This window comes from Triturus cristatus, chromosome 12, assembly GCF_964204655.1.
Source record: "Triturus cristatus chromosome 12, aTriCri1.1, whole genome shotgun sequence".
In the NCBI taxonomy this organism is placed as follows: domain Eukaryota; kingdom Metazoa; phylum Chordata; class Amphibia; order Caudata; family Salamandridae; genus Triturus; species Triturus cristatus.
In genome coordinates this window covers 261250706-261264526 of record NC_140595.1, presented here as the reverse complement: position 1 = coordinate 261264526, position 13821 = coordinate 261250706, and positions in this window count along the sequence as shown.

Genomic DNA, 13821 nt, shown 5'->3' with positions numbered 1-13821 from the left:
TGGACTCTACATGATTCAGACCTAAGGGATACATGTCGGGACAGATTCAACCGCTTCACCTTGGAGAGGACTTAAACAATCAAATCGTCCGACAGTTTAGATCTGGACCTGAGTTTCTGTTTATAGCACTGAGAGTCATTCAGTTCAACAAAAGGAAGTTTTGAATCAGTCTGTGAGGGAGTGCAGGGCACAGTGTCTATATCTGAAGGTAGTCCATGAAATTTTTTTACGTGACTGGAATGAATCCACCCTTTTCGTCCCTCGATCTTCACGGCTGTTCTTGTGGTCAACAGGACCAACTTGGGTGCTTTCCACCTGGGCTCCAATTGACTCTTCCTGTCGAAATTTCTCACAAAGACAAGATTACCCGGAACAACGTCATGGGGTTTCGCCTCAGTGTTGTCGGGAAAGGCTGCAGCTACCTGTGAACGAGAAGATTGTAGTGCAGACATCAAGGAAGCCAGGTAATCTGTCAGCATATTACAGTCAACATCAGTTATTTTACGTGGTATAGGCGTCCCCCACATATTCGGCGGTCTACCAAAGATCACCTCATACGGGGATAGCCCTGTTCTAGAGTGTGCTACCATTCTCATGTAGAAGAGTGCAACTGGTAATGCTACTATCCAGTCGACACCTTTCTCTCTACATATTTTGGACAGTCTGATTTTCAGTGTCTGGTTATGTCTTTCTACGAGACCTGCTGCTTCGGGGTGTCGGACACAGTGGAATTTCCACTGATATCCCAACAGGAGTGAGACATGTTTCATTAATTCGGATGAGAAAGGTTGGCCGTTATCTGAATATACCACACGTGGTAAACCGTACCGTGGGAAGAATTCTCGAACTAGCTGCTTGGCAGTAGTCGGGGCAGTGTAATCTGATACAGGGTACGCCTCTGTCCAACGAGAGAGAGCGCAGACAACTACGAGAACATATTTGAATCCTCGACAACGTTTCATCTGAATATAATCCATCTGGAGGACTTCAAAAGGATGGTCAGGAGGCTGAAATCCACCCTGCTCTACGGGAACACTCTTTCCTGGATTAAACTGACAACATATCATACAGGTACGAACTTTTTGTTTAGCTGCTGCTCGTAAATGTTTGTTGAACCAAATGTGCTGAATGCTGTCTAGCATAGCCTTCTCTCCTAAATGTGCTGGACTGTGAACTGTAGCTATAATGACTTGAACCATGGAATCAGGGAGAAACCACACGGATTTCTCTTTCGTCATCCATCCTTGATCTGTCTGGATCCCTCCTAGTTCAGTCCACTTCTTTATTTCTTCTGCTGTGGCATGTGTCTGTATGTCAATTACATCAAGTGTGGGATCCTTAATTGTCATACACTGTGTTGGTGTCTGAACTATTGGCTTTGTCATGTCTAATGTGCGATTCTGAGCAGTCTGTTTAGCTGTTCTGTCAGCTAAATCATTGCCTTGAGAAATGGTATCAGTAACCTTCGTGTGTGCTTTACATTTCATAATCGATATAGCAGTGGGTAGATGTATTGCGTCTAACAAGGCATGAATGAGGGGTCCGTGCTGAATGTGGGCACCATGGGACGTTAGATAACCTCTCTCTCGCCACAGCACGCCGAAGTCGTGTACAACTCCGAATGCATAACGTGAGTCAGTGTATACATTAACTTTCTTATTTGTGGCTTGAATACAGGCTTGCGTTAGAGCAATAAGTTCTGCTGCTTGGGCTGACAGAATATCTATACAATGTGTCTCAATAACTTCAGTGTCTGTTGTGACTGCATACGCGGCCACTAAATCTCCTGTACTTGCTCTCATGCATGATCCGTCTACATACAACGTCAGGTCTGGATCTAACAATGGAACGTCTGTCAAGTCTTGTCTAGGTTTCGTCTTTATTTCAATGATTTCAACACAATCATGAGCTAGTGGGTCTGTTCCAATTACAGGTAATAGTGTAGCAGGATTCAATGTATTACACCGTCGGATCTCTATGTGTGGTTGAAACAATGTCAGTTCATAACCGGTAAGTCTTGCTATGGTCAAGTGTTGCGTTTGTGTTCGGTTCACAAGAACCTCTACTGCATGTGGTACTTGAACTGTCAATGGGTGTCCTAATACTATGGCATCGCTTTGTCTGATTGCTAAAGCTGTCGCTGCCACTGATTTCAGGCATGCAGGCAAAGCCTGAGCTACGGGATCTAATGTACTGGAAAAATAAGCACATGGCTTGCGTGATCCTGCTTGATCCTGAGTGAGTACTGACAAGGCAGTACCTTCGCGTTCTGTAACAAAGAGTGTAAAAGGTTTGCTATAACATGGTGTTGCTAAAACAGGTGCTTGACATAAAGCTTCCTTTAGGCTTTCAAAAGCTTGTGTATGTTCCTGAGTCCAAGGGAGAACAGTCGATGTGGCTGCCTCCTGTGTGGTTAACTGAATGAGTGGTTTTGCTAGAAATGCGTACTGAGGGATCCACTGCCTACAATATGAAGTGAGGCCTATGAAAGCCCGCACCTCCTTTTGTGTCTGGGGTATTGACATGTTAGCAATTAACTGGATGCGATCTGGTGTAAGCTGCCTTCCCTCCTTGGACAGCGAGTGACCAAGATAAATAACTCGCTGAACACAGAATTGCAGCTTAGAAGGGGACACCTTGTGCCCCTTGTCGGCTAGGAAATGTAAAACTGTCAGAGAAGCTTTTTCACATTCTGGCTCGCTTCTCGCGGTGATCAGCAGATCATCGACATATTGAAGCAGTGCAGTATTGACTGGCATGTGGATACTGTCAAGTTCTCGTTTCAGTGCTTGGCTGTAGATGCTGGGGCTTTCTGTAAATCCTTGGGGAGCGCGTGAGAATTTAAAGCTGCGCCCATTTAAACTGAATCCGAACAAGTATTGGCTCTCCGGATCTATTGGGACGCTGAAAAAAGCATTCTTGAGATCAATTACGGTAAAGAATGTAGCTTGAGAATCAATGGCTGTCAGTAATGATGAGATATCGGGGACCACGGGGAATTGTGGCACAATGCATTTGTTTAATTCACGCAAATCAATCACTAATCGATATACTGGTGGGGCCATCGGATCAGTTCGTTTAAGAATCGGAATTATCGGTGAATTACATACATTGGAGTCTGTTTCTACAACTACTCCCTGGGCAATTAGTTCATCAATGATTTTCAACAAAGCCACTACAGCATCATGCGGTAACTTGTATTGTGGCATTCGTGGTAGTACCACTCCTGCCTTCAGTGTGACTCGGTATGGTGTAATGTTCATGCAGCCAACATCAGTAGGGCCTTGTGCCCATAGATGCGCTGGTAAAATCTGTAGTCGAGGATCCATGTCTCTAGACACATAGTGACCTTTAAAATCACGCAAAAACAACCTTACTCCTTCCGGAGAACAACATATTATGGCTCCTAGTGCTTTCAGAGTTTTAATTCCTAACAAATTTTCTGGGCATGATTTAGTAAGCAATAAATCTGTAATTCGTGTCAAAGGTCCTATCGTAAGTGGTAGAGGCTGTGATACTTCATTAACAATAGGTTTTCCTGAAAAACCAAGGGAAACATTTTGAGAGCCTGAGAGGGGTGCCCCTGGAACTTCACTACGTTTTATCGTTGTTCGACTTGCCCCTGTATCGAGTAAGAATTTTCTATCTTGACCTAATAATTCACTATGTACATAAGGTCCTTCTTGATCTACCGGAATCTCGATAAGCGGTAAGTCAACTTCCCTCTCTAGGCTGGTTCATGCGTAACGCTGATACTCAGGGTATTCATACTGTGCAGTCTGATACATTTGTTGTGTTGTGGTTTGTGTGGCAGTAGTAGGCAACGGTGGTGCAGCTGGCACAAACTGTATGGGTTGCTGTGAGGCTGGCATAGACTGTTGCTGAACTGGCACGGACTGTCCATGCTGCATAGCTCCTTTTTCATTCTGATCTTGTCTAACTAATCGTGGTCTCTCTTTTGCAATACCTGTAGCTATATTACGTTTCAGGACTTGACAATCGTGTACATAATGGCCTGGCTGCTTACAGTAATTGCAGGTTCCCTTTACAGGAACTGCAGAATCACCAGAATGTGTCACACCCTTTTTGTGACCATCTGCTGGTACTGTCTGAGAAACTAGCATTTTCATTTTTGTATCCTTCATGCGTCTATGCTCGTGTTCTTGTTCATCCCTAATTCTATTGTGATGATACTGTAACATTTGTAGCATTTGCGACGGAGTGTTACTTTGCCAGGTACTCTCGAATTTCAATATTCTATTCTTCACTGGAGGCAATGCATTTTCTACCAATTTTGTCACAAACAAATGTGGATATGAGTCACTGCTTGCTTTTATACCACTGTTTATACCAAAACATTTTTCAAATCGAGCATAATAATCGCTTGTGTCTTCATCTTGCTTTTGTTTACAGGCTGTGATTGCACCCCAATCTTCCTTTTTTGTAGTTAATAAACGTGGCAGTACTTGTACTAGTAAACCTGGTAATAGTTTAACTTTATCCCCGAGCCCTGAACCTGCGGCTCGGCCCCTTTCTTCCTCTGCTAATGCTGTCCAGTCTATCTTTTGGTCTCCCACTTCCCACTCTTTTTCTTTCAGTTTTTCATATATGCCAGCAGGCAAAAGCACTTTTAAAATCGTCATAATATCAGGAAAGGTGTACTCTCCCATCAGTAACATGTCTTTAATTTCTCGGTGGAAACCCGCTGGGTCTTTGTCATGACTAGGTACTACTTTTTTCATTTCTAATAATTCCATTTTTGATATGGGTGTGTAAACAAATACACGGTGAAACTCATTGTCTTCGCCTTTTATTGGGTGCACTTCTCGTAGAGGATTTTGTCTATCCATGTAGTACGGTGCTCTTTCTCTGGGGGGCAGGGAGAGAGAATCTGGATTTACAAAAAGGACGTACTGCTTACGTGACACTAATATCTCTTTAATTAGCTTGTTACTAGAACCTCTCCATCTGTACGTAAGTAGTTCCGTTAATATATCAGGTAAAGGACCAGGGTCAGCATGTTGGCTCTTATATAATATGAGGAGTTGCTGAATCATATAGATTCCAGCTAAACGTTGTTCATCTGTACTGAGGTTGAGAAACGTGTGTGCTACGGTCTCATCACCGTATTTTTCAGGACTAACAATCCAGTGAACGGCTGATCTGGCTAATTCTTGCTCATCCATGGAATCGAGGAGGTGATAACCCCTTCGTTCTCGTAGTATTTTATCTGCGGCTTGAAACGAATGTTCAGGAGATTTCAGATTTATTACAGGCGTCGGATACGTTCTGCTATTATTTGGACATACAGAGTGTATTGGATCAGAAAAACATCTAGTATTTTCACAAGATCTTCCTCTGCCTACATAGGCTATGGTCTCTGACTGTCTTGCAGAGTCCCCTGATTCGGACACTTCATCTTGCTCAAACTCGTCTGTTCCCAATCTCTCTTCATGAATACGCTCTATTTCTTTACGTATTTTTCGGCACATGGCTATTATACAATTTTGCTTATCGTGTCTCCCTTCTGATATATTCTGACTCCATCTTGTAAGAATAAGCATTGCATTCCGGTCTACCCCCGGACGATCTTGATTTCTGATCACACAGTTTATGAGGAAACGTAACAGTTCCCCTTGTATCTCTACTTTCTGGAATTCCATAGCTCTGTTAATACATCCTGGATCTCGTCCTGTTTGAACAAAATGATATATGTTATCTAGATGCGTAGCCATCCCTGGTAACCTTGCTAAATACTCTGCGGCTCGTCTGATACGTAATGATGCCAGGACCATTTCGTCCTCTTTACCAACCACCGGGTCATATCTACAATTTACAAGAAGTTCCTTAAGCGTACGTTCATTTACGAACTTAGGTGTACGTGAATGTGCTGACTCTTGAAAAACAAGTTTATTTATTCTAGGTGGTGTAAAAATACTGCTAGCACCTCCCGTGGCCCCATCTGGGGCGTCGGGTGTGAAAGGGTTCGTCGAACGTGATACAGCAACTATGGGTGTCGATACCCCTGTAGAGTCGACTGCGGAAACAGATGCGGAAACAGATGTGCTTGCCGATGCTTGTATCGGGACTTGCTGTTGCACGGGGACAGATACCTGATCCTGACGTTGAACCCCTCCGCCAGACGGTCTATGTGGTGTGGCGTTAGCATACTCGGGGGCTGCATCGTCTAGATATGAGGAAAGGAAAACATCTTCTGCGGTTCTGGGATGCCCCTTTGGATGTACCTTAATTGGAAATAACGGGGGTGGCAAGTCTTTTGGCACCTCCGTAACAGCCTTAGGTAGTCCTTCGGCTAGAAGGGGATACATACCATTCATAAGAGCATTTCTTTGTCTATTTACTTGTTCTGATTTCACTCGGATACCTTCCTCAATTAATAGATTTTCTTGAACTTTATTTGAACTTTCTTTACTCCTCTCTTCTTGTCTACGTGCTTTTTCTGTTCGTCTGTGAGATTCTTTACGCCATAACTCAACGGCGTCTTTCTGTGACTGTCTGACCTTTCTTTTCCATAACTCTTCCTCCACTTTCATGATGCACTCTGCATCCCAGGTTCCCGCTATGGGCCACCTTTGACTTTCCGGTAATCCTTTGGTATAATCTACCCATAGATCAAGAAACAATATGGCATCTAAGCCATGTTTATGGTACATGAAATGTCCTGGAGTGTCTCTAGGAGGAATAGGAACTGCTTCTTCAAGCACCCCTTTTCTGGTAGTAATCTGTCTTAACTTCGAGAAGAGCGGCATATTGACAACTGATCTGATACTTACTCTTGAACTTACTTAATACGAGAAACACAATAATGAACAGTGAACAATGAACAGTCATTCATACCACAATATGCAAGACATTTTCTGAATACTTTAAACATTAAACATTAAACATTATAACAATGATCGACAATGATGACAGTCTGCCTAACTAATCACCACGCTGAATTCTTGACAATAACTGAATACTTCGGAATACTTGATATACTGCTAAACAGTACATATACACTGCTAAACAGTGCAGACCGGATTTGTGTACCCAAATCCGTCTTGACCGGCACAACCTATGTGCGCGTCAACACGCCTCCCCGGCGATGGTACTCACCGAGTAGCTCCTTGAAACGGAAGGCCTCAGAGAATGGACAGGACTCGATAACTGCGGACATCGGACCCTCTGGACGTCGGAATTTCGGAAAACCTGGTGGGCCTCTGTATACCTCGGATCTTGCTCTCTCAGCTAGGCTCTGGTCGGGATACTTCGCACTTCTCACCGCCTCGTCTGGGTTGATCGCAGCCTCAGTCGCCCCCGCTTGACCGGAGGGAGCTTACAGGAAATCCTGCTGGTACGCGTTTATGGTCCGTCCAGCTGTGGCAGGAGACCGGGCCTGCAACGCACCGCCGGCGCGTGAGATGAGAAAGTGTCCCTATTCGGGCGCCATTATGTGGTAAATAAAATAAATATTACCGGACTGAATTTCATGCGGAATCTTAAATTAAAGTAAATAGCTCAAAATAACAAGAGGCAGAATCCGTGGTATAAGAGGTTTCTAATGGGCTTTATTCCATTCAAAATGGCCGACTCGAGTCGCGGCCCTCAGGTTCCGTCACCACGAAGGTTCAGGAAGTGAAGTACAATAATTTATTAACAGACATGTATTTTTATAATAAGTACATTACAATGAAACGAATGTAGAAGGCGTAACATTTGATAAGAAAAATGACGTGACAGTGACATAATCGAAACTAGGCGTAATAAGGAATAAAAGAAACATGATTGGTTAGAATTATCAGACATAGGTGGATCTATAAGATAATACTTGGCATAGATGCGCGCGCGGCAGCATGACGTGTAATTGACGTGCAACTAGGGGGTGAAGGGGACTTGACATTTAGCTCTACATGTGGAGACGAGAAGTCTGGGGTCAAGTCATCCTAATCCCAAATCATATCTAACATCCTATGTTTAAAGAACTATGTTATCCACAAGGAAGGACTTCGAACATAATCTATTCTATACTGACTGTGTGCGTGTACAAGCGTCTAAGTGTCTATATGAGATGCGAGGGGCAGAAAACTTTCCATGGCAACAGGGCTATGAATCACTTGCAGGAGGACGGAAAGGCTGAGTCCTTTGCTTGTGAGCTAAAGGAAATGTTTACCTAAATCACTAGGCAGGAATGCATCGGCTGAGGGGGAAAATAGATAATTCGAAGGTGAAATACAACTTCTTGGCAGACAAGCGAAAACTGGCCGAGGCAGGCACCGTTAGCTGCACAAGGAGTAGGACAAAGTTCATGGATACAGATGCGAGCTCAAGCTGAAGCTGTCAGAGACAGAGAGCAGGGAAAGGCTTTGAGGACAGAATCGGGCCTACTCGCCTGAACTGTAAAAATGGAGTAACTTAGCCATATAAAGTCGGTGGCCTTTCATACTTAGGAATCGAATATCCAGCCCATTGATGGCGGATCTGACAGAGAACATGTTGACGGTAGACACACATATGTTTGCGTCTTAGAAACTGGAACTGGAGGGAACATACATGTACTTGTAACATGCATATAGAACCGTTGGGGTCCAAGATAGGGGACATAACTGATCAGGAAAATCCACATTTCCACAAGGGGATGGACTATACAGTGGAACATAGACCTGGGAGCAACCATGCCAATGCAGATGGCCTCTCCAGATATTTCCACTTAGAACATGAAGACTCAACTGGTCAAGGTTAGTTTAATGTCCCTGCGTTTGGGGGGGGGGGTTATGTAGGAGAGTGGCATCGACTGCATAGTTGCCCCCAACTTTTTGCTGATGTTTTGACTGTTTTTATGACTTTAGCCAGGCTGTGGCCCTGCTATCCAGGACCCCAGCCTATCTGCTCCCTCTGGTAAACCATGTGAGTACCCTAGGTACCAACCAATTGGATGCTGGGCATGCCCTACCAGTCCCTTGTAGATGGTACCCTAAGTACCCAGGGCATGGGTCCCCCAGTAGGCCTACCAGGGCTGCAGCACTTATTGTGCCACCCTGGGACAGCCACCCAAACTGACACCACCAGGCCACTACTGTAGCCTGGGTAAGGTGGTGCTAGCACCCCTTACAGGGATGTAGGTACCCTATGTCCCATACCATTACAACACATATACTCTCATAGGTCACCCCTATGGCAGGCCCTGGTAATCCTACAGGGCTGGGTGCTGAGGTATGTGTGAGGGGGGACCCCTACGTGAGTAGGACCTCTCTGCAACCCTCGTAACACCGTTACTGGGTTGTTTGTAGTGTAGCCATACCATATACTCTTACCGCATTATAAGTTATTGCGTCCTCGCTGTAACTTGGGACTGGCTACACAGAACCATATCGTGTTTGGTGTCAAACATGAAGGAATCATACCCCCAGTCCAGCCATGGGCATGGGAGCACGATTCCCCCTTGCTAGGAGGGTGATATGGGAAAAGCGGTAGATTTTAGACACCAATTTAAAAGTGCACGTGTACCACAAAATGGCTACTGTTCGCCACCTACACGACTCTGGCTGGCTGTTGCTGGGGAAAATCCCAGCCTCGCCAGCTGGACAATAGGGCTCCTGTGGCAGGGAGGTGCCAGCACCTCCCCAGACAGGATGATGTGGATTGGAACAGGGTGGGTGCACCAAATGTCCATTCAGAGTTGCACGTAGGCAGCTGCAGAGCCCCAATTCTGCATACACCGCCTGGAACCGGTTCAGGGGCATCCTGCCCCTCGCCCAGGCGGGAAACACACAAAGGGGAGTGGGTGTAGCCACCCTTTCCTGCCTCTACTCTGATTGGCAGGCTCTATTTTGGACCATCCCCTAATCTTGGGGATATATGGGAATAACTTTGCCCTAGAGCCTTAGATTCGTCCAGAACTTCACAGAACTGACCTTCAACGAGCTGCTGCCCAGCTGACCGAAGAAATCTCCCTTGGGATAAAGGAGTTATCCCCCTGCTTGGCAGGCACCTAAAAGACTACAAGATACCCGGTTGGGACTTCGTTGCTCTCATGACCTTCGACGCCTTCCAGCAACCTCGAGGTGGGTCTCCAGTGCATCCCAGCGTCCTGTGAGCGTGCCCAGCAAGTCTTAGCACCCTGGACCACGTGGGTGTCGAGATCCCCGCATACCCTGAGACACCGGCCACCTCTTGTCCAGCACACGACCCCGACCAGTGGGGAAGTTGTGCTTTGGCCCATTCCTGAGCCAACCATCCAGCAGCATTTGTGCCGACCCTCAGCTCCCTGGCCCGCTCCGGTGGCCCGTGGGAGCCCTTTTACACACTCCATTTTGCTGCCTTCCGCGGTCCCTTGTCCCTCGACTGGTGGGCCCTGACGGAGGACAATCTTTGCTTCTAAGAGTTCCCCTGGTTGCTCCAGGCCTGCTCTACGCTCCCTGAAAAAGAGAGCACCCTCAGACCTCGTGGGTCTGCACCTGCAGCTGCTTTGTCTATTTTGCGTGGGTTGCGGTTGCCAAGGCTTAGTGGATCCAATCGGGACACTAACACCGCAGCGACCCTCAGCCGACGTGGGACAGTCGCCCTCCAGAAGCTGGCCTTCCTTGAAGCCTCCCGGAGCCCGTGACTGCAGAGCCCAGCTGTACCTCCTACACCTGAAGCACCCGACTTCCACGAGCTCCTTGCTGTGAGCTCCCTGGTCACTTGCTGTGACCCAGACTCTGTCCCCTCTGCTTTCAGGTTCATCTTTATCTTCTCTTCAACTTCAATCTTCACGACTTCAGCGACACTCGCAGCTAGCAGCAGTTTGGACTACTTTCCCATAGGAAATCAGCCCGCGACCCGACACCAGAATCGACCTATGCACCCGGCTTCCCTGGGGCAGGTAACAGTGGTACTTCGGTACTCCAGTGATGGTGGGCTCTCCAAAGCCTTAAGTCTCAAGCCTTAACTTTGTACTGTTGCTAGAAGTGTCCTTTAACTTTGAATATTCAACCGCGACATTCTCCATAGGCTATCATTGCGATCCCGATAGCAGCTCTTTGCACTGCACGCGTCTCCCGTGGGTCCCCTTCCTCTTAACTGTGGGTGGATTCCGAAGGGGCAAGCGATCCTGAATGCCCTAGGCATTGCCTGTAGAATTGTCGTGGTTCTTATACCACTATTTTAGTATATGGTTTGGTCCCCCCCTGGGGCCCATTGATTTCTGTGCTATTTATTGTGTTTAGAAATGCTTGTTTGAATTGTAACTTTGCCACTAGCCACATAAAGTGACTGTGGGATTCTGTCTAGAATAAATACATATATTTTATATATATACCTGTGTGGGCTACTCTTTCATTTGGTTATTCAAGAGGTTATTATGGTAAAACAATAAGCTTAACACTCCTTCAAGACTTAGCCTGAAGGCTGCTCTCCACAGCTACCACTAGGATAGCTTTCTTTAAAGGTTGTCTTAAACCTATCATCAATAGGAGTCGAATTGGACTGGTGCAAGGTGTCCCTATAACTAGGAACAGCATATGCCAGGCCAACTTCTTACACTGTGGCCTAATGGTTAAGGTCTTAGACTCTTACTCTGGCCTAATGTTAAAGGTCTTAACTCTTACGCTGGCCTAATGGTTAAGGTCTTAGACTCTTACTCTGGCCTAACGGTTAAGGTCTTAGACTCTTACTCTGGCCCAATGGTTAAGGTTTTAGACTTTTACTCTTGCCTAATGGTTAAGGTCTTAACTCTTACTCTGGCCTAAAGGTTAAGGTCTTAGACTCTTACTCTGGCCTACTGGTTAAGGTCTTAATTCTTACTCTGACTTAATGGTTAAGGTTTTAACTCTTGCTCTGGCCTAATGGTTAAGGATTTAGACTCTTACTCTGGCCTAATGCTTAAAGTCTTAGACTCTTACTCTGGCCTCATGGTTAAGGTCTTAGACTCTTACACTGGCCTGCTGGTTAAGGTCTTTGCTCTTACTCTGGCCTACTGGTTAAGGTCCTAGACTCTTACTCTGGCCTAATGGTTAAGGTCCTAACTATTACTATTGACTAATGGTTATGGTCTTAACTCTTACTCTGGCCTAATTGGTAAGGTCTTAGACTCTTACTCTGGCCTACTGGTTAAGGTCTTAACTCTTACTCTGGCCTAATGGTTAAGGTCTAGACTCTTACTATGGCCTAATGGTTAAGGTCTTAGACTCTTACTATGGCCTAATGGTTAAGGTCTTAGACTCTTACTATGGCCTAATGGTTAAGGTCTTAGACTCTTACTCTTGCCTAATGGTTAAGGTCTTAACTCTTACTTTGGCCTAATGGTTAAGGTTTTAACTCTTACTCTGTCCTAATTGGTAAGGTCTTAGACTCTTACTCTGGCCTACTGGTTAAGGTCTTAACTCTTACTCTGGCCTAATGGGTAAGATCTTAGACTCTTACTCTGTCCTAATGGTTAACGTATTGGACTCTTACTCTGGCCTAATGGTTAAGGTCTTGACTCTTACTCTGGCCTAATGGTTAAGGTCTTAGACTCTTACTCTGGCCTAATGGTTAAGGTATTATACTCTTACTCTGGCCTAATGGCTAAGGTCTTGACTCTCACTCTGGCCTAATGGTTGAGGTCTAGACTCCTACTCTGGCCTACTGGTTAAGGTCTTAACTCTTACTCTGGCCTAATGGTTAAGGTCTTAGACTCTTACTCTGGCCTAAGGGTTAAGGTCTTAGACTCTTACTCTGGCCTAATGGTTAAGGTTTTAGACTTTTACTCTTGCCTAATGGTTAAGGTCTTAACTCTTACTCTGGCCTGATGGTTAAGGTCTTAGACTCTTACTCTGGCCTAATGGTTAAGGTCTTAACTCTTACTCTGGCCTAATGGGTAAGGTCTTACTCTGGACTAATGGGTAAGGTCTTAGACTCTTACTCTGGCCTACTGGTTAAGGTCTTAACTCTTACTCTGGCCTAATGGTTAAGGTCTTAACTCTTACTCTGGCCAAATGGTTAAGGTCTTAGACTCTTACTATTGACTAATGGTTAAGGTCTTAACTCTTACTCTGGCCTACTGGTTAAGGTCTTAACTCTTACTCTGGCCTAATGGGTAAGGTCTTAGACTCTTACTCTGTCCTAATGGTTAAGGTCTTAGACTCTTACTCTGGCCTAATGGTTAAGGTCTAGACTCTTACTTAGGCCTAATCCGTAAGGTCTTAATTCTTACTATGGCCTAATGGTTAAGGTCTTAACTCTTACTCTGGCCTAATGGTTAAGGTCTTAGACTCTTACTCTGGCCTAATGGTTAAGGTCTTAGACTCTTACTCGGGCCTAATGGTTAAGGTCTAGACTCCTACTCTGGCCTAGTCCGTAAGGTCTTAACTCTTACTATGGCCTAATGGTTAGGGTCTTAACTCTTACTCTGGCCTAACGGTTAAGGTCTTAGACTCTTACTCTGGCCTAATGGTTAAGGTCTTAACTCTTACTCTGGCCTAATGGGTAAGGTCTTAGACTCCTACTCTGGCCTACTGGTTAAGGTCTTAACTCTTACTCTGGCCTAATGGTTAAGGTCTTAACTCTTACTCTGGACTAATGGTTAAGGTCCTAGACTCTCACTCTGGCATAATGGTTAAGGTCTTAACTCTTACTCTGGCCTACTGGTTAAGATCTTAACTCTTACGCTGCCCTAATGGTTAAGCTCTTAGACGCTTACTCTGGCCTACTGGTTAAAGTCTTAACTCTTACTCTGGCCTAATGGTTAAGGTTTTAACTCTTACTCTGGCCTAATGGTTGAGGTCTTAGACTGTTACTGTGGCCTAATGGTTAAGGTCTTAACTCTTACTCTGGCCTAATTGGTAAGGTCTTAGACTCTTA